Here is a 21,815-nt window from a genome sequence, read left to right as displayed (position 1 = left end):
GAAGCCACGTCCACTGAGAACTGGTTTTCTCTCGTCGACGGCTGCTTGTATCGCGCGCTGTTTTCTTTTATAAATCAAGCAAAACATGACCTGCCAAAGCAATGAATAAAAAAAGGACTGGAGGTGCTGGGTATCGATCACAGTACCTCTCGCATGCTAAGCGAGCGCTCTACCATCTGAGCTACACTCCCGATGGAGGGTTCACAGTTATGCTCACAAGCTGATCGGTAATTACGTGACGAATATTTTGGAGAAAAAGGAAAGCCGCGTCTACTGAGAACTGGTTTTCTTGCGTCGACGGCTGCTTGTATCGCGCGCTGTTTTGTTTTAAAAATCAAGCAAAACATGACCTGCCAAAGCAGTTAATAAAAAAAAAGGACTGGAGGTGCTGGCTATCGATCCCAGTACCTCTCGCATGCTAAGCGAGCGCTCTACCATCTGAGCTTCACCCCCAATGGAGGGTTCACAGTTATGCTCACAAGCTGATCGGTAACTACGTGACGAATATTTTGGAGAAAGAGGAAAGCCGCGTCTACTGAAAACTGGTTTTCTCGCGTCGACGGCTGCTTGTATCGCGCGCTGTTTTGTTTTATAAATCAAGCAAAACATGACCTGCCAAAGCAATAAATAAAAAAAGGACTGGAGGTGCTGGGTATCGATCCCAGCACCTCTCGCATGCTAAGCGAGCGCTCTACCATCTGAGCTACACCCCCGATGGAGGGTCCATAGTTATGCTCACAAGCTGATCGGTAATTACGTGACGAATATTTTGGAAAAAGAGGAAAGGCACGTCAACCGAGAACTGGTTTTCTCGCGTCAACGGCTGCTTGCATCGCGCGCTGTTTTGTTTTATAAATCAAGCAAAACATGACCTGTCAAAGCAATGAATAAAAAAAAAGGACTGGAGGTGTTGGGTATCGATCCCAGTACCTCTCGCATGCTAAGCGAGCGCTCTACCATCTGAGCTACACCCCTGATGGAGGGTCCATAGTTATGCTCACAAGCTGATCGGTAAATACGCGACGATTATTTTGGAGAAAGAGAGAAGCCACGTCAACTGAACACTGGTTTTCACGCGTCGACGGCTGCTTGTATCGCGCGCTGTTTTGTTTTATAAATCAAGCAAAACATGACCTGCCAAAGCAATGAATACAAAAAAGGACTGGAGGTGCTGGGTATCGACCCCAGTACTTCTCGCATGCTAAGCGAGCGCTCTACCATCTGAGCTACACCCCCAATGGAGGGTCTATAGTTATGCTCACAAGCTGATCGGTAATTACGTGACGGATATTTTGGAGAAAGAGGAAAGCCGCGTCTACTGAGAACTGGTTTTCTCGCGTCGACGGCTGCTTGTATCGCGCGCTGTTTTGTTTTATAAATCAAGCAAAACATGACCTGCCAAAGCAGTTAATAAAAAAAGAAGGACTGGAGGTGCTGGGTATCGATCCCAGTACCTCTCGCATGCTAAGCGAGCGCTCTACCATCTGAGCTACACCCCCAATGGAGGGTTCACAGTTATGCTCACAAGCTGATCGGTAATTACGTGACGAATATTTTGGAGAAAGAGGAAAGCCGCGTCTACTGAGAACTGGTTTTCTCGCGTCGACGGCTGCTTGTATCGCGCGCTGTTTTGTTTTATAGATCAAGCAAAACATGACCTGCCAAAGCAATGAATGGAAAAAAAAGGACTGGAGGTGCTGGGTATCGATCCCAGTAACTCTCGCATGCTAAGCGAGCGCTCTATCATCTGAGCTACACCACCGATGGAGGGTCCATAGTTATGCTCACAAGCTCATCAGTAATTACGTGACGAATATTTTGGAGAAAGAGGAAAGCCGCGTCAACTGAGAACTAGTTTTCTCGCGTCAACGGCTGCTTGTATTGTGCGCTGTTTTGTTTTATATATCAAGCAAAGCATGACCTGCCACAGAAATGAATAAAAAGAAGGGTCTTGGGGTTCTGGGTCTCGATCCAAGTACCTCTCGCATGCTAAGCGAGCGCTCTACCATCTGAGCTACACCCCCGAAGGAGGGTCCATAGTTATGCTCACAAGCTGATCGGTAAATACGCGACGAATATTTTGGAGAAAGAGAGAAGCCACGTCAACTGAACACTGGTTTTCACGCGTCGACGGCTGTATCGCGCGCTGTTTTGTTTTATAAATCAAGCAAAACATGACCTGCCAAAGCAATAAATAAAAAAAGGACTGGAGGTGCTGGGTATCGATCCCAGCACCTCCCGCATGCTAAGCGAGCGCTCTACCATCTGAGTTACACCCCCGATGGAGGGTCCATAGTTATGCTCACAAGCTGATCGGTAATTACGTGACGAATATTTTGGAAAAAGAGGAAAGGCACGTCAACCGAGAACTGGTTTTCTCGCGTCAACGGCTGCTTAAATCGCGCGCTGTTTTGTTTTATAAATCAAGCAAAACATGACCTGTCAAAGCAATGAATAAAAAAAAAGGACTGGAGGTGTTGGGTATCGATCCCAGTACCTCTCGCATGCTAAGCGAACGCTCTACCATCTGAGCTACACCCCTTTTTTTTATTGCCTGTTTTCGGCTCACGTAAACAATACACATATTAACTGATACACAACACAATCCAAAACTTTGTGAAAACCGTGGCTCAAAGATGTGGCCACGCATCTGTTGAAATGTTTTTATCGTCGATAGTAATTCGACGCGCGGCAACCATTCTGGGGGGAATTCCTCCAACTTTTGTTCATCCACAAAATTTCTTATATACTCTTTGAAGTACTGGGTGGGTGCTCGTGCATCTACATCAAAGTGCATGGCTGCCATCCTGGATTTCCAAATGCTATGAAGAGCCATAAGCATTATCATATCATATGGGGTACCATCGTCACTTTGTATATGCAAATAGCGGATGCCATGTGCATCAATGGGGAAATCTTTTTTGATCGTGCGCTGGAGCAAGTCCCAAAGAAAGATAGCATCCCAGCAGTCAATGAATACATGCTCAATTGTCTCCTCCTTCCTGCATATTATGCAATGCGTGCCCCAAGGAACGTAAAACCCCTTTGCAGCCATCCAGGTTTTGACGGTCAGCGTACCGGTATGTAATTTAAAAAAGAAATTCTTAGCACCTGGCGATATTTTCATCGCCTTGACGCGCTTTAGTACAGTGTGGCCATGGCATACATTGTAAAGGGACCGATACAAAGGCCCTGGTAAAAACACATCACATAGGTCCTTGTACAACTTTCTTCGTCGGACTTGACTCAAGTATTCAAGTGAAAACCGCACTGACAGAAACCTACAAGAAAGTACAACTTCGCGGAGAAAGCCATAAACACCACCAGGTACGCTGCAGGTTGATACAACCATGTTAGGCAAGTGTTGCCCCAGGCGAAGTTGACAGACAGTGCGAAGGAATGGGTTGTCGATGTCTCTGAAGAAACAAAATCGATTGACTACCTGTCTTAAAAACAAATGTGACAAGCAGAGTCCCCCATTTCGCACTCGAAGAAATAAATTGGTCCGACTCGATCTTTCCCAAGACGATTCCCACACAAAGACAGCGAACACACGGTGAAATTTTTGGATGTTTACCCTTGAACAATGTAAGACTTGTAAGATATACCAAATTTTACTCACTAAGTATATGTTGCAAATTGTGGCTTTAGAAAACATAGACCAATTCCAACCATTCCACTTGTTCACTCTTTCCCGCAGGTTATCCACTCGGCTCCTCCAGTACGAGTCGCTGTCTTTGTAGCATTCGAGGGGGGCACCCAAGTATTTCACAGGTGTCGTAACAAACCTTATGCTGGCAAAACTGTCTGGGGTTTCTGCCCAGTCACCGTGCCAAAAGCCATCTGAGCTACACCCCTGATGGAGGGTTTATAGTTATGCTCACAAGCTGATCGGTAATTACGTGACGAATATTTTGGAGAAAAAGGAAAGCCACGTCAACTGAGAACTGGTTTTCTCGCGTCGACGGCTGCTTGTATCGCGCGCTGTTTTGTTTTATAAATCAAGCAAAACACGACCTGCCAAAGCAATGAATAAAAAAAAGGACTAGAGGTGCTGGGTATCGATCCCAGTACCTTTCGCATGATAAGGGAGCGCTCTACCATCTGAGCTGCGCCCCCGATGGAGGGTCCATAGTTATGCTCACAAGCTGATCGGTAATTACGTGACGAATATTTTGGAGAAAGAGGAAAGCCACATCAACTGAGAACTGGTTATCTCGAGTCGACGGCTGCTTGTATCGCGCGCTGTTTTGTTTTATAAAACAAAAAACATGACCTGCCAAAGCAATGAATAAAAAAAAGGAATGGAGGTGTGGGTATCGATCCCAGTACCTCTCGCATGCTAAGCGAGCGCTCTACCATCTGAGCTACACCCCCGATGGAGGGTCCATAGTTATGCTCACAAGCTGATCGGTAATTACGTGACGAATATTTTGGAGGAAGATGGAAGCCACGTCCACTGAGAACTGGTTTTTTCGCGTCGACGGCTGCTTGTATCGCGCGCTGTTTTGTTTTATAAAAGAAGCAATACATGACCTGCCAAAGCAATGAATAAAAAAAAAGGGACTGGAGGTACTGCGTATCGATCCCAGTACCTCTCGCATGCTAAGCGAGTGCTCTACCATCTGAGCTACACCCCCCATCGCGAGTCCATAGTTATGCTCACAAGCTCATCGGTAATTACGTGATGAATATTTTAGAGAAAGAGGAAAGCCGCGTCTACTGAGAACTGGTTTTCTCGCGTCGACGGCTGCTTGTATCGCGCGCTGTTTTGTTTTATAAAACAAGTAAAACATGACCTCCAAAAGCATTGAATAAAAAAAAAGGACTGGAGGTGCTGGGTATCGATCCCAGTACCTCTCGCATGCTAAGCGAACGCTCTACCATCTGAGCTACACCCCCGACGGAGGGTCCATAGTTATGCTCACAAGCTGATCGATAATTACGTGACGAATATTTTGGAGAAAGAGGAAAGCCGCGTCAACTGCTAACTGGTTTTCTCGCGTCGACGGCTGCTTGTATCGCACGCTGTTTTGTTTTATAAATCAAGCAAAACATGACCTGCTGAAGCAATGAATAAAAAAAAGGACTGGAGGTGCTGGGTATCGATCCCAGTACACCTCACATGCTAAGCGAGCGCTCTACCACCTGAGCTACACCCCCGATGGAGGGTCCACAGTTATGCTCACAAGCTGATTGGTAATTACGTGACGACTATTTTAGAGAAAGAGGAAAGTCGCATCAACTGATAACTGGTTTTCTCGCGTCGACGGCTGCTTGTATCGCGCGTTGTTTTGTTTCATAAATCAAGCGAAACATGACTTGCCACTGCAATGAATAAAAAAAGAAGTCTCGAGGTGCTGGGTATCGTTCCCAGTACTTCTCGCATGCTAAACGAGCGCTCTACCAACTGAGCTACACCCATGACGGAGAGTCAATGTTTATGCTCTCAAGCTGATCGGCAATTACGTGACGAATATTTTGGAGAAAGGGGAACGCCGCGTCAACTGAGAACTGGTTTTTTCGCGTCGATTGCTGCTTGTATCGCGCGCTGTTTTGTTTTAAAAATCAATCAAAACATGACCTGCCAAAGCAATGAATAAAAAAAAAGGGCCTGGAGGTGCTGGGTATTGATCCCAGTACCTCTTGCATGGTAAGCGAGTGCTCTACCATCTGAGCTACACCCCGGAAGGAGAGTCCATAGCTATTCTCACAAGTTGATTGGTAATTACGTGACGAATATTTTGGAGAATGAGGGAAGCCGCGTCAACTGAGAACTGGTTTTCTCGCGTCGACGACTGCTTTATCGCGCGCTGTTTTGTTTTATATATCAAGCAAAGCATGACCTGCCACAGCAATGAATAAAAATAAAGGTCTGGCGGCGCTGGGTATCGATCCCAGTAACCTCTCGCATGCTAAGCGAGCGCTCTACCATCTGAGCTACCCTCCCAATGGAGAGTCAATTTTTATGCTCTCAAGGTGATCGGTAATTACGTGACGAATATTTGGGAGAAAGAGGGAAGCTGCGTCAGCTAAGAACTGGTTTTCTCGCGTCGACGGCTGCTTGTATCACGCGTTGTTTGATTATAATAATCAAGCAAAGCATGTCCTGCAACTGCACCTATTTAAAAAAAGTCTGGAGGTGCTGGGTTTCGATCGCAGTACCTTTTGCATGCCAAGAGAGCACTCTTCCATCGGAGCTACACCCCCGATGGAGAATCAATTGTTATGCTCACAAGCTGAACGGTAATTACGTGACGAATTTTGTGGCAAAAGAGGGAAGCCGCGTCAGCCGAGAGCTGGTTTTATCGAGTCAACAGCTGCTCTTATGGCCCATTGTTTGGTTATAATAATCAAGCATAACATGACTTGCAATTGAGGTGCTGGGTATCGATCCCGGTACCTCTCGCATGCTAAGCGAGCGCTCTATCATCTGAGCTACACCCCCGATGGATATTCAATGTTTATGTTCACAAGCTGATTGGTAATTACCTGATGAATTTTCTGGAGAAAGAGGGAAGCCGCGTCAGCATAGAACTGGTTTTCTCGCGTCAACAGCTGCTTGTATCGCGCATTGTTTGGTTCTAATAATCAAGCAAAACACGACTTGCTACTTCAAAGAATAAAAAAAAAAGTCTGGAGGTGCTGGGTAGCGATCGCAGTACCTCTCGCATGCTAAACGAGCGCTCTAACATCTGAGCTACACCATCGGTGAACAGTCAATTTTAGTGCTCACAAGCTGATCGGTAATTACGTGACGAATTTTCTGGAAAAATAGGGAAGCCGCGTCAGCGGAGAACTGGTTTTTTCGCATCAACAGCTGCTTGTATCGCGCGTTGTTTGGTTATAATAATCAAGCAAAACACGACTGCAATGAATAAAAAAAAGTCTTGAGGTGCTTGGTATCGATCCCAGTACCTCTCGCATGCTAAGCGAGCGCTCTACCATCCGAGCTACAACCTTGTAAAGTTTGGCCTGGAAATTCGTCTGGGCAGACGCCATTGTGCGTAAGCTGGTCTACTGGGGCGGCTCTCAATCCTTTCGGCGCCCAATCTTCTAGACGCTGTCGAAGATTTGAGCAATTACCCCGACCATGTGGCAAGCGAAGGCGAGTTTCTTACTTTCAACTACGGACCCTTTCGTCGTCTCTTCGAGCGGAAGCGGTGACTGATGCCCTCGGTGACTCATCTGGCGATGGGGAAGCTGTTGTGACCGGCGCCAGAGCTGACGGGGGAGCGGCGCTCTTTTAATCCTCAATCACGTAGCTGACCGGCGGGCTGCCTATGTTCGTCAGGCATTGTCCCTGCTAGCCCGAGGGTGAGACGTCGTGTCGCCACGATGCCATTAATCGTTCGAGAGAGGAGAACAGAGACAGCATCTTCCTGGAAGAGACCATGGCGGTCACCGCAAATCACCCCACTAATTAGACGAGCTGTGCGGCAGAACGTTTGATGTATGCTGTCAGGATCTTGGGACCTCTCGACTAGCGGCACACACACGACGAGGAAGAGCCCTGCTGGCGCCACCTTGCACTGCAGTGATCACGACTAAATATTGGACGTGCACGTGGGCCGTGCATGGTCGTCCCCCTCACCTGTTGTGTGTGTGTGATTGGTGTTCCATTTGGAGAGGAGGAGCCCGACTGGGCTTAAAACGACGCCGCAGAGTGCTGGACATCGCTCTGAACCATGTAACGGTTCAACCACCACGCTCGTGATTTGTGAAACCCCTAACCTTCTTCTGTAAATATGTGTAAATAGTGGCATAAACCTGTTTGTTTTCGTGCCCTCTTCTTGTCAGCGTTCATTTCCTCCCGGTTACACCAAGCTACCACAGGAGACCGGGTAGACCCCCATGCGCAACAACTGGTGGCAGCGGTGGGATGAACTTCACGACGTGGTGCTGTGCTGTGGTGAGTGCTTGGTCTTTGCTTTGACTTTCCAGGCTTCAATTGTGTGAGTTTATTAGAAACTGGATTGTGTGTGAATTAGGGAGATTACCGTTTGTGAGTTTTGAGTTGTAGGGATCCCCTAATTATGTGTGAAATGCAGAACCAAAGTTCAACGGCATTCATGGCGTGGAAGGCAGTGCTATGAGATAAACTTTTTGCTGTGAGTAAGCATCTAGGCATTGAAGTAGAGGAAGGAATGGGCTGGACAGCGATTGTGTACTGATCGCGCAAAAAGCCAGTGAGGAGGAGATTAAAAATGCGGTAGCTATTTAGAAAAACAGAAAAGAGGAATAGATGAAAGGGATAGAAAAGAGCGTGATTGAGGACGCGACTTGGTGATCGAACAAATGGAACAGAAATTTGAGGCAATGAGACAGAAAATTCATCCACCCGTAAGTGTAGCTCAGGAGAAGTACGATGTTCTAACGAGTGAGGTGCAGTCCAGGGCTATAGAGAAGGCTAGCACGTTTGAAGAGCGTAGCAGGTTTGAAGACGAACCAAATGTGAGAGCTGCGAAAGATGCTGCTCTAATGAGAGAGGCCATGGAACGTCGGAGCGAGTGCGACGAGGTGCTGTGCCAGTTAAATGTTAGCGAAACAGCTAGGATAGCTGTAGAAAAGCTGGTACAGACCTCAAGTGCGGTTGTCGCAACGGTGGAACTTGCAAACAGTGTGGAAGTATGCAGGGACACTGAAGAATGCTCAGAAGCAGCGAAAGTAGGTAGCGAAGATAACAGTACAGTTGCCGACAGCCCCCACACATTCGAGGTAGATAGTTCCCAGAAAAACAGCGGCACGGTTCTTGAGGGCGTCAAGCTGTCCGCCAGTCTAGAGTGTGAAGTAGGTGTTTTTTTCAAAAATCATATAGACGGCGCGGGTTCGACAGCTGACGAAAGCTGTGAGAGGGTTCACGAGTGTGAGTTGCTATCGAAAACTTAGAAACGAACCGCAAAAAGCGGCGCAAACGAAAGCGACGTCGGAGAGCTGAGAGCCAGAAAAAAGACACTAAGGGTGTAAAGAAAAGTTCAAAATCTTTGAGCGTAGTGAACAGAACTAGGGTTTCTGCAATGGCGTCAAACTCTGTTCGCATGCGTCCGAGCCACCGGACAACAAGTAAAAGAACGGTCGGTTCTTCGCAGATGCAATCCAGTGAAAGGTGCCAGTTTCATTGTTTGCGTGAGACAGGGTTAGTGCAAGTCAACCAGCCCGACAAGGCAACACAGCCGAGAAATCAAAGTGCCGAAGTAGTAGGGCAGGTGGTGCAGAAGCACCATTGAGCTGTAAAGCCACCGATGACGCAACGCGAGGTCAATTTCCTAGTGGTGAGAAAACGGTTAGCCGCAAGCATTGCCGTAAAAGAGGGAAGCGTACGCGAGCGATAAAGCGAAGGCATGGAAGAGGTAGCAATCATCCGGGTGGACGACCGAAGAGTAGATCATCAGCCAGTTTATCAAAGAGGCCTTTGTGGCGTACAGTAAGGTACAGTCGGCGAAACGGTAGGCTGTGGCGCAAGTTCTCGCGACGGAATACGCGGTGGAGATCTAGAGCTTTTCGTTGACAAGAGTGTCCACGTGGTCTTGGAAGAAAGGCCACAATGGCTAAACACAGCACAGGAGCAGCCCAAAAAGGGCATGGCCACTCTTTTTCACGCATTGCTCAGGCCCACTCCACGAAGTTGACAGAAGCCCGCAGAAATCGCGAATGAGGCGTGACTGCGCTGTTCAGCTTGTAGGACGTGCACGTTGTGGCGCCGGGCGTTTTGAAAATCTGCCAAGACCTCGACCGCCACGTGTGCGATTGAAGTGAGGGCAACTAAAAGCTGGAGAGTCGGACAAAGGAAATTTTCTTAGAAGCATGTTTGTTTGCTTATTTTTGGTTTTAAAGTAGTATTCCATTGTCATCTCCCCTGCTAGTTCGTGCAGTGGCAGTTTTTCTCTTCTAGAGTTTTTTAAAGGCATTGTAAGTGTTTTTAGCTGAGTTACAGAGAAATGGCCTACGGTTAGGTGTGCGATTGGTATGCTACCTTTCTTTGAATGAGAGTATGATGTCGTGCTAGGGCGCACAGCATAGTCCTGTGCGTTCTTTAAAAACATGGGCTGGCATGAGGCTACATTCGTTTAACGAGCGTGCTAGTATGCGCGGGTTAGTTCTTTTTGTTATTTTAGAAAGCGTTCAGAGTTCAAGGTGATCTTTTCAGAAAAGCGTTACGCTTTACCGAACATTGAGGCTAGAAATACACTTCACGGATGTATAAAAACGCAGTTCGATCTGATGTGAGAGAGTTTTGTTGGCGTCAGGGTGTCATAAAAGTAGGTACTCTCGACTACACCTTGCAAGTATGTAATTAGAGAATAAAGAATGTGCACAATTACCTTTTGTAGGTTCAGGCTGCATTTGTATGGAATTTAGGTAGTTGTCTTTCATGGAATTAGTCATGAAGTTAGATGTAAGTTACAACTTAGTAGGGTGAAAGGTAGGAGAAAGCTAGTCTTGAATGGGATTATGGTTATACGAGGCCAAATTGTACTTGCCTTTGTGTGCTTTTCTCACATGACAATTTGTTCCATCTTTGATAACCATCTTCACGTCCATGATTGTTGTAACTTTGGCGGCACAAATTGTCTCGAAATTTTAGCGTACAGGTTTTTCTTTTGTTTATTTCTTGAGAAGCCTGGGGGGTTTTAAACGGGTTTAAAGTGCTTGGCTGCAGCATGGTATTGTGTTGTGGGGTTCGCCTTGCTGTTGTCGATCAATCTGAGCTGGTTTGGAACTTGCTTACGAGTTCGCAGCTGGAGGGTCAAAGCCAGGCAATCGTCCTCGTCACCAACCATTCTCTTCGTGCCCAGCGGTTGGGAGCGCTGGCCAGCGGAGATATTCTGGGCGGCGGAGGAGCTGTTAAGTTTGGCCTGGAAATTTGTCTGGGCAGGTGCCATTGTGCGTAAGTCGATCTACTGGGGAGGCTCTCAATCCCTTCGGCGCCCACTCTGCCAGACGCTGTGGAAGATTTGAGCAATTACCCAGACCGTGTGGCAAGCGAAGGCGAGTTCTTGACTTCAACTACGGACCCTTTCGTCGTCTCTTCGAGCAGAAACGGTGACTGACGCCCTCGGTGACTCATCTGGCGATGGGGAAGCTGTTTTGACCGGCGCCAGAGCTGACGGGGGAGCAGCACTCCGTTAATCCTCAAACACGTAGCCAGCCGGCGGGCTGCCTATGCTCGCCAGGCATTGTCCCTGCTAGCCCGAGGGTGAGACGTCGTGTCGCCACCACGCCGTTACCATTCGAGGGAGGACAACAAAGGCAGCATCTTCCTGGAAGATACTGCGGCGGCCACCGCAAATCACCCCGCTAATTAGGCGAGCTGTGCGGCAGACCCTTTGATGTATGCTGTCAGGATCTTAGGACCTCTCGATTAGCGGCAGACACACGACGAGGAAGAGCCCTGCTGGCGCCACTTCTCAGTGCAGTGATCACGACTCAATATTGGACGTGCACGTGGGCCGTGCATGCTCGTCCCCCTCACCTGTTCTGTGTGTGTGATTGGTGTTCCACTCGGTGAGGAGGAGCCCGACAGGGCTTAAAACGACACCGCAGAGTGCTGGACGTCGCTCTGAACCATGTACCGGTTCAACCACCACGCTCGTGGTTTGTGAAACCACTAACCTTTCTTTGCTGTATATAAGTGTAAATAGTGCCATAAACCTGTTTGTTTTCGTATCCTCTTCTTGTCAGCGTTCGTTTCCTCCACCCGGTTACACCACGCTACCACATGAGATCGGGGAAACCCCCAATCGCAACAACTGATGGCAGTGGTGGGATGTCATCAGCGACCTTCCTTCCGACCCTTAGCACCCCCGATGAAGAGTCAATTGTTATGCTCTCAAGCTGATCGGTAAGTACGTGTAGAATTTTCTGGATAAAGAGGGAAGCCGCGTCAGCTGAGAACTGGTTTTCTCGCGTCAACAGCTGCTTGTATCGCGCGTTGTTTGGTTATAAAAATCAAGCAAAACACGACTTGCCGTTGCAATGAATGAAAAAAAAGTCTGGAGGTGCTGGCTATCGATCCCAGTTCCTCTCGCATGCTAAGCGAGCGCTCTGCCATCTGAGCTACACCCCCCCCCCCCCTTTTTTTCTTCATTGCCTGTCTTTAGCTCACGTGAACAATACACATATTAACAGATAATTACACAACACAATCCAAAACATTGTAAAAACCATGGCTCAAATGATGTGGCAACGCATCTGTTAAAGTGTTTTTATCGTGGATAGTAATTCGACGCGGGGCAACCATTCTGGGGTGAATTCCTGCATTTTTTGTTCATCCACAAAGTTTCTTATATGTTCTTTGAAGTACTGGGTGGGCGCTCGTGCATCTACATCAATGTGCATGGCTGCCATCCGGGATTTCCAAATGCTATGAAGAGCCATAAGCATTACCATATGATAAGGGGTACCATCGTCACTTTGTATTTGCAAATAGCGGATGCCATATGCATCAATGGGGAAGTCTTTTTTGATCGTGCGCTGGAGCACGTCCCAAAGAAAGATAGCATCCCAGCAGTCAATGAATACATGCTGAATTGTCTCCTCCTTTCTGCATATTATGCAATGCGTGCCCCAAGGAACGTAAAACCCCTTTGCAGCCATCGAGGTTTTGACGGTCAGCGTAACGGTATGTAATTTAAAAAAGAAATTCTTAGCACCTGGCGATATTTTCATCACGTTGACGCGCTTTAGTACAGTGTGGCCATGGCATACATTCTAAAGGGACCAATTACAAAGGCACTGGTAAAAACACATCACATAGGTCCTTGTACAACTTTCTACGTAAGACTTGACTCAAGTATTCAAGTGAAAACCACACTGACAGAAACCTACAAGAAAGTACAACTTCGCGGAGAAAGCCATAAACACCACCAGGTACGCTGCAGGTTGATACAACCATGTTAGGCAAGTGTTGCTCCAGGCGAAGTTGACAAACAGTGCGAAATAATGGGTTGTTGACGTCTCTAAGTAAACAGAATCGATTGACTACCTGTCTGAAAAACAAATGCGACAAGCTCAGTCCTCTATTTCGCACTCGAAGGAATAAATTGGTCCGACTCGATCTTTCCCAAGACGATTCCCACACGAAGACAGCGAACACACGGTGAAATTTTTTATTGTTTACCCTTGAACAATGTAAGTCTTGTAAGATATACCAAATTTTACTCACTAAGAATATGTTGCAAATTGTGGCTTCAGAAAACATAGACCAATTCCAGCCATTACACTTGGTCACTCTTTCCCGCAGGTTATCCACTTGGCTCCTCCAGTACCAATCACTGTCTTTGTAGCATTCAAGGGAGGCACCCAAGTATTTCACCGGCGTCGTAACAAATCTTATGCTGGCAAAACTGTCTGGGGTTTCTGCCCAGTCACCGTGCCAAAAGCCAAGGCATTTTCTCCAGTTTACAGCGCTGCCACTTGGAGCACAGAAGTTAGTAACGCATTTGACAGCATCTGCTATGCTGTAAGAGTCCGCGCAAAAAAATGTCAATATCGTCCGCATAAGCCACCAGCCGGACTTCAACCTTGTGCAGCTTAACCCCATGGACACAGTCATTCTCTATGACACTCAAACAAAAGGAATCTATGTACACAGAAAGCAATGGTGGTGAGAGAGGACAACCCTGACGCACCAAACGCTTGACTGGGATACGCTTCCCCACCAGCTTAATAACGATTAGCCGCGTTGAGCAGTCTCGGTACGCCATGGCAACCCCCTCTTTGATTATTTTCCCTAAATTCACATAATCTAGGATGCACAGCAGAATTTCATGTGGCACCCTGTCGAAAGCCTTCTCGAGGTCAATTTGCAGCATTGCCACTCGCGCACCAATAGCGTCGCAACATTCGAGGAGGCTCCGTGCTGCGTGTATACTAGTGAGGAAAGTTCGACCTTTAATTCCGCACGTCTGATGCGGCCCCACGAGCACCGTAATGACTGTTTGCAATCTTTTATCTAGGATTTTCATGAATATCTTGTAATCTCCATTAGTGAGGCAGATTGGGCGGTAAAAAGTTATTCTGCGCAGTGCAACAGGGTCTTCCGATTTAGGTATAAGAACAGTGTGAAATGATGAAAAGAATGGGGTAATATTTTCAGCTCGAATGCCTCATTATAAACGTCGGCTAAGACTGGTGTTATTTTTAACTTGAAATACTTTTAAAAGGCGGAAGTCAGACCATTAGGGCCAGGTTATTTTCCCGGATGCATACTTTCAATCGCACTGTTAACTTCCTCTTCCGAAATGGGTTCCTCCAATATTTCTTTTGTATTATTGTCAAGCTTTCGCATCAGCGGCGAAAAATCTTTTTTAAAGCGATCGACATCAACTGAGCAGGCTGCGAATAAACCATTGAAGTGCTCAAAGAAAGCACGCTCGATAACATATGCGACATCGCTGTCTTCACCCTCGTGTTCGATTTCTGTTATCTGATTACGTCGCGCATGCCACTTATCTGAGCCCAACGCCCTTTTTGAAGGTGCTTCTGCCATTATCAGTCGCTCGGCTCTAGCCCGAACCATAGCACCGCGTTTTCTTTCGACATCGAACCGCTCAATTTTACATTTCAATGCGCGAATATCTTCAATAAACATGCCGGGCATTCTACATTCTTCGAGGAGCAATTTTTCCAGGTTTCTGCGCTTGTGCTTTTCTTCTGCTCCTTTTTCTCTGCTTATAGTGCTCGAGCGTTCCAAAGCCTTCAATTTAACGACCTGCTTGAAGTTCTCCCATTTTTTTCTAAACGCCTTTTCAATGCCAACTTTCATTTCTGCAACTTCCGTCATTACTTCCGCCAGAAATATTTCATCACTCAGCAGAGTCGAATTCAATTTCCATAGTTGCCACTCGAAGGCCCTTTTCGTTTCTTTCGTGCTAGCTACTACAAAGCTAACTTCTGAGCTACACCCCCGACGGAGAGGCAACGTTTATGCTCACAAGCTGATCGGTAATTACGTGACGAATATTGAGGAGAAAGAGGAAAGCCACATCAACTGAGAACTGGTTATCTCGAGTCGACGGCTGCTTGTATCGCGCGCTGTTTTGTTTTATAAAACAAAAAACATGACCTGCCAAAGCAATGAATAAAAAAAGTTTGGAGGTGCTGGGTATCGATCCCAGTACCTCTCGCATGCTAAGCGATCGCTCGACTAACTGAGCTACACCCGCGACGGAGAGCCAATGTTTATGCTCTCAAGCTGATGGGTAATTACGTGACGAATATTGTGGAGAAAGAGGGAAGCCGCGTCAGTTGAGAGCTGGTTCTCTCGCGTTGACCACTGCTTCTATCAGGCGTTGTTTTGTTTTATAAATCAAGCGAAACATGACTTGCCACTGCAATGAATAAAGAAAAGTCTGGAGGTGATGGGTATCGATCCCAGTACTTCTCGCATGCTAAACGAGCGCTCTACCAACAGAGCTACACCCGCGTCGGAGAGGCAAAATTTATGCTCTCAAGCTCATCGGCAATTACGTGACGAATATTGCGGAGAAAGAGGGAAGCCGCGTCAGCAGAGAGCTGGTTTTCTCGCGTCGACCACTGCTTCTATCACGCGTTGTTTTGTTTTATAAATCAAACGAAACATGACTTGCCACTGAAATGAATAAAAAAAAGTCTGGAGGTGCTGGGTATCGATCCCAGTACCTCTCGCATGCTAATCGATAGCTCTACTAACTGAGCTACACCCGCGACGGAGAGCCAATGTTTATGCTCTCAAGCTGATCGGTAATTACGTGACGAATATTGTGGAGAAAGAGGGAAGCCGCGTCAGTTGAGAGCTGGTTCTCTCGCGTTGACCACTGCTTCTATCAGGCGTTGTTTTGTTTTATAAATCAAGCGAAACATGACTTGCCACTGCAATGAATAAAAAAAAAGTCTGGAGGTGCTGGGTATTGATCCCAGCACTTCTCGCATGCTAAACGAGTGCTCTACTAATTGAGCTACACCCGCGACGGAGAGTCAATGTTTATGCTCTCAAGCTGATCGGCAATTACGTGACGAATATTGTGGAGAAAGAGGGAAGCCGCTTCAGCTGAGAGCTGGTTTTCTCGCGTCGACCACTGCTTCTATCGCGCGTTGTTTTGTTTCATAAATCAAGCAAAACATTACTTGCCACTGCAATGAATAAAAAAAGAAGTCTCGAGGTGCCGGTTATCGATCCCAGTACCAATCGCATGCTAAGCGATCGCTCTACCAACTGAGCTACACCCGCGACGGAGAGGCAACGTTTATGCTCATAAGCTGATCGGTAATTACGTGATGAATATTGTGGAGAAAGAGGGAAGCCGCGTCAGCTGAGAGCTGGTTTTCTCGCGTTGACCACTGCTTCTATCGCGCGTTGTTTTGTTTTATAAATCAAGCGAAACATGACTTGCCACTGCAATGAATAAAAAAAAAGTCTGGAGGTGCTGGGTATCGATCCCAGTACCTCTCGCATGCTAATCGATCGCTCTACTAATTGAGCTACACCCGCGACGGAGAGTCAATGTTTATGCTCTCAAGCTGATCGGCAATTACGTGACGAATATTGTGGAGAAAGAGGGAAGCCGCTTCAGCTGAGAGCTGGTTTTCTCGCGTCGACCACTGCTTCTATCGCGCGTTGTTTTGTTTCATAAATCAAGCAAAACATTACTTGCCACTGCAATGAATAAAAAAAGAAGTCTCGAGGTGCCGGTTATCGATCCCAGTACCAATCGCATGCTAAACGAGCGCTCTACCAACTGAGCTACACCCGCGTCGGAGAGGCAAAATTTATGCTCTCAAGCTCATCGGCAATTACGTGACGAATATTGCGGAGAAAGAGGGAAGCCGCGTCAGCTGAGAGCTGGTTTTCTCGCGTTGAACACTGCTTCTATCACGCGTTGCTTTGTTTTATAAATCAAGCAAAACACGACTTGCCACTGCAATGAAAAAAAAAGTCTGGAGGTGCTGGGTATCGATCCCAGTACCTCTCGCATGCTAATCGATCGCTCTACTAACTGAGCTACACCCGCGACGGAGAGCCAATGTTTATGCTCTCAAGCTGATCGGTAATTACGTGACGAATATTGTGGAGAAAGAGGGAAGCCGCGTCAGTTGAGAGCTGGTTCTCTCGCGTTGACCACTGCTTCTATCAGGCGTTGTTTTGTTTTATAAATCAAGCGAAACATGACTTGCCACTGCAATGAATAAAAAAAAGTCTGGAGGTGCGGGGTATTGATCCCAGTACCAATCGCATGCTAAGCGATCGCTCTACCAACTGAGCTACACCCGCGACGGAGAGGCAACGTTTATGCTCATAAGCTGATCGGTAATTACGTGATGAATATTGTGGAGAAAGAGGGAAGCCGCGTCAGCTGAGAGCTGGTTTTCTCGCGTCGACCACTGCTTCTATCGCGCGTTGTTTTGTTTCATAAATCAAGCAAAACATTACTTGCCACTGCAATGAATAAAAAAAGAAGTCTCGAGGTGCCGGTTATCGATCCCAGTACCAATCGCATGCTAAGCGATCGCTCTACCCACTGAGCTACACCCGCGACGGAGAGGCAACGTTTATGCTCATAAGCTGATCGGTAATTACGTGATGAATATTGTGGAGAAAGAGGGAAGCCGCGTCAGCTGAGAGCTGGTTTTCTCGCGTTGACCACTGCTTCTATCGCGCGTTGTTTTGTTTTATAAATCAAGCGAAACATGACTTGCCACTGCAATGAATAAAAAAAGAAGTCTCGAGGTGCCGGTTATCGATCCCAGTACCAATCGCATGCTAAGCGATCGCTCTACCAACTGAGCTACACCCGCGACGGAGAGGCAACGTTTATGCTCATAAGCTGATCGGTAATTACGTGATGAATATTGTGGAGAAAGAGGGAAGCCGCGTCAGCTGAGAGCTGGTTTTCTCGCGTTGACCACTGCTTCTATCACGCGTTGCTTTGTTTTATAAATCAAGCAAAACACGACTTGCCACTGCAATGAAAAAAAAAGTCTGGAGGTGCTGGGTATCGATCCCAGTACCTCTCGCATGCTAATCGATCGCTCTACTAACTGAGCTACACCCGCGACGGAGAGCCAATGTTTATGCTCTCAAGCTGATCGGTAATTACGTGACGAATATTGTGGAGAAAGAGGGAAGCCGCGTCAGTTGAGAGCTGGTTCTCTCGCGTTGACCACTGCTTCTATCAGGCGTTGTTTTGTTTTATAAATCAAGCGAAACATGACTTGCCACTGCAATGAATAAAAAAAAAGTCTGGAGGTGCTGGGTATTGATCCCAGCACTTCTCGCATGCTAAACGAGTGCTCTACTAATTGAGCTACACCCGCGACGGAGAGTCAATGTTTATGCTCTCAAGCTGATCGGCAATTACGTGACGAATATTGTGGAGAAAGAGGGAAGCCGCTTCAGCTGAGAGCTGGATTTCTCGCGTCGACCACTGCTTCTATCGCGCGTTGTTTTGTTTCATAAATCAAGCAAAACATTACTTGCCACTGCAATGAATAAAAAAAGAAGTCTCGAGATGCCGGTTATCGATCCCAGTACCAATCGCATGCTAAGCGATCGCTCTACCAACTGAGCTACACCCGCGACGGAGAGGCAACGTTTATGCTCATAAGCTGATCGGTAATTACGTGATGAATATTGTGGAGAAAGAGGGAAGCCGCGTCAGCTGAGAGCTGGTTTTCTCGCGTTGACCACTGCTTCTATCACGCGTTGCTTTGTTTTATAAATCAAGCAAAACACGACTTGCCACTGCAATGAAAAAAAAAGTCTGGAGGTGCTGGGTATCGATCCCAGTACCTCTCGCATGCTAATCGATCGCTCTACTAACTGAGCTACACCCGCGACGGAGAGCCAATGTTTATGCTCTCAAGCTGATCGGTAATTACGTGACGAATATTGTGGAGAAAGAGGGAAGCCGCGTCAGTTGAGAGCTGGTTCTCTCGCGTTGACCACTGCTTCTATCAGGCGTTGTTTTGTTTTATAAATCAAGCGAAACATGACTTGCCACTGCAATGAATAAAAAAAAAGTCTGGAGGTGCTGGGTATTGATCCCAGCACTTCTCGCATGCTAAACGAGTGCTCTACTAATTGAGCTACACCCGCGACGGAGAGTCAATGTTTATGCTCTCAAGCTGATCGGCAATTACGTGACGAATATTGTGGAGAAAGAGGGAAGCCGCTTCAGCTGAGAGCTGGATTTCTCGCGTCGACCACTGCTTCTATCGCGCGTTGTTTTGTTTCATAAATCAAGCAAAACATTACTTGCCACTGCAATGAATAAAAAAAGAAGTCTCGAGATGCCGGTTATCGATCCCAGTACCAATCGCATGCTAAGCGATCGCTCTACCAACTGAGCTACACCCGCGACGGAGAGGCAACGTTTATGCTCATAAGCTGATCGGTAATTACGTGATGAATATTGTGGAGAAAGAGGGAAGCCGCGTCAGCTGAGAGCTGGTTTTCTCGCGTTGACCACTGCTTCTATCACGCGTTGCTTTGTTTTATAAATCAAGCAAAACACGACTTGCCACTGCAATGAAAAAAAAAGTCTGGAGGTGCTGGGTATCGATCCCAGTACCTCTCGCATGCTAATCGATCGCTCTACTAACTGAGCTACACCCGCGACGGAGAGCCAATGTTTATGCTCTCAAGCTTATCGGTAATTACGTGACGAATATTGTGGAGAAAGAGGGAAGCCGCGTCAGTTGAGAGCTGGTTCTCTCGCGTTGACCACTGCTTCTATCAGGCGTTGTTTTGTTTTATAAATCAAGCGAAACATGACTTGCCACTGCAATGAATAAAAAAAAAAGTCTGGAGGTGCTGGGTATTGATCCCAGCACTTCTCGCATGCTAAACGAGTGCTCTACTAATTGAGCTACACCCGCGACGGAGAGTCAATGTTTATGCTCTCAAGCTGATCGGCAATTACGTGACGAATATTGTGGAGAAAGAGGGAAGCCGCTTCAGCTGAGAGCTGGTTTTCTCGCGTCGACCACTGCTTCTATCGCGCGTTGTTTTGTTTCATAAATCAAGCAAAACATTACTTGCCACTGCAATGAATAAAAAAAGAAGTCTCGAGGTGCCGGTTATCGATCCTAGTACCAATCGCATGCTAAGCGATCGCTCTACCAACTGAGCTACACCCGCGACGGAGAGGCAACGTTTATGCTCATAAGCTGATCGGTAATTACGTGATGAATATTGTGGAGAAAGAAGGAAGCCGCGTCAGCTGAGAGCTGCTTTTCTCGCGTTGACCACTGCTTCTATCACGCGTTGTTTTGTTTTATAAATCAAGCGAAACATGACTTGCCACTGCAATGAATAAAAAAAAAGTCTAGAGGTGCTTTTTATCGATCCCAGTACCTCTCGCATGCTAAGCGAGCGCTCTACCAACTGAGCTACACCCGCGACGGAGAGGCAACGTTTATGCTCATATGCTGATCGGCAATTACGTGATGAATATTGTGGAGAAAGAGGGAAGCCGCTTCAGCTGAGAGCTGGTTTTCTCGCGTCGACCACTGCTTCTATCGCGCGTTGTTTTGTTTCATAAATCAAGCAAAACATTACTTGCCACTGCAATGAATAAAAAAAGAAGTCTCGAGGTGCCGGTTATCGATCCCAGTACCAATCGCATGCTAAGCGATCGCTCTACCAACTGAGCTACACCCGCGACGGAGAGGCAACGTTTATGCTCATAAGCTGATCGGTAATTACGTGACGAATATTGAGGAGAAAGAAGGAAGCCGCGTCAGCTGAGAGCTGGTTTTCTCGCGTCGACCATTGCTTCTATTGCGCGTTGTTTTGTTTCATAAATCAAGCGAAACATGACTTGCCACTGCAATGAATAAAAAAAGAAGTCTCGAGGTGCTGGGTATTGATCCCAGTACCTCTCGCACGCTAAGCGATCGCTCTACCAACTGAGCTACACCCGCGACGGAGAGTCAAAGTTTGTGCTCATAAGCTGCTCAGTAATGACGTGACGAATATTGTGAAGAAAGAGAAAGCCGCGTCAGCTGAGAGCTGGTTTTCTCGCGTCGACCACTGCTTCTATCGTGCGTTGTTATGTTTCATAAATCAAGCGAAACATGAGTTGCCACTGCAATGAATAAAGAAAGAAGTCTCGAGGTGCTGGGTATCGATCCCAGTACTTCTCGCATGCTAAGCGATTGCTCTACCAACTGAGCTACACCCGCGACGGAGAGGCAACGTTTATGCTCATAAGCTGATCGGTAATTACGTAACGAATATATTGGAGAAAGAGGGAAGCCGCGTCAGTTGAGAGCTGGTTTTCTCGCGGTGACTACTGCTTCTATCACGCGTTGTTTTGTTTTATAAATCAAGCGAAACATGACTTGCCACGGCAATGAATAAAAAAAAAAGTCTGGAGGTGCTGGGTATCGATCTCAGTACTTCTCGCATGCCAAACGAGCGCTCTACCAACTGAGCTACACCCGCGACGGAGAGTCAAAATTTATGCTCTCAAGCTGATCGGCAATTACGTAACGAATATTGTGGAGAAATAGGAAAGCCCCGTCAGCTGAGAGCTGGTTTTCTCGCGTTGACCACTGCTTCTATCACGCGTTTTTTTTATAAATCAAGCGAAACATGACTTGCCACTGCAATGAAAAAAAAAAGTCTGGAGGTGCTGGGTATCGATCCCAGTACCTCTCGCATGCTAAGCGATCGCTCTACTAACTGAGCTACACCCGCGACGGAGAGCCAATGTTTATGCTCCCAAGCTGATCGGTAATTACGTGACGAATATTGTGGAGAAAGAGGGAAGCCGCGTCAGTTAAGAGCTGGTTCTCTCGCGTTGACCACTGCTTCTATCAGGCGTTGTTTT

At 47.0% G+C, this 21,815-nt stretch overlaps 5 non-coding genes across 5 annotated transcripts; all 5 read right to left on the bottom strand.

Moving 5' to 3' along the window:
• Positions 1 to 640: 640 nt before the first annotated feature.
• Positions 641 to 713, bottom strand: TRNAA-AGC (transfer RNA alanine (anticodon AGC)). The gene has a single exon. It is a non-coding gene; the product is annotated as a tRNA-Ala (tRNA).
• Positions 714 to 1,163: 450 nt separating this feature from the next.
• Positions 1,164 to 1,236, bottom strand: TRNAA-AGC (transfer RNA alanine (anticodon AGC)). Its single transcript has one exon. It is a non-coding gene; the product is annotated as a tRNA-Ala (tRNA).
• Positions 1,237 to 1,426: 190 nt separating this feature from the next.
• On the bottom strand, positions 1,427 to 1,499 carry TRNAA-AGC (transfer RNA alanine (anticodon AGC)). The gene has a single exon. It is a non-coding gene; the product is annotated as a tRNA-Ala (tRNA).
• Positions 1,500 to 4,829: 3,330 nt separating this feature from the next.
• TRNAA-AGC (transfer RNA alanine (anticodon AGC)) lies at positions 4,830 to 4,902 on the bottom strand. The gene has a single exon. It is a non-coding gene; the product is annotated as a tRNA-Ala (tRNA).
• Positions 4,903 to 5,090: 188 nt separating this feature from the next.
• Positions 5,091 to 5,163, bottom strand: TRNAA-AGC (transfer RNA alanine (anticodon AGC)). The gene has a single exon. It is a non-coding gene; the product is annotated as a tRNA-Ala (tRNA).
• Between the last annotated feature and the right edge of the window lie 16,652 nt (positions 5,164 to 21,815).

This window comes from Rhipicephalus microplus, unplaced genomic scaffold (genome assembly GCF_043290135.1).
Source record: "Rhipicephalus microplus isolate Deutch F79 unplaced genomic scaffold, USDA_Rmic scaffold_45, whole genome shotgun sequence".
In the NCBI taxonomy this organism is placed as follows: domain Eukaryota; kingdom Metazoa; phylum Arthropoda; class Arachnida; order Ixodida; family Ixodidae; genus Rhipicephalus; species Rhipicephalus microplus.
The sequence above is the reverse complement of the archived record's forward strand: the minus strand, read 5'-3'. Positions and strand labels throughout refer to the sequence as shown.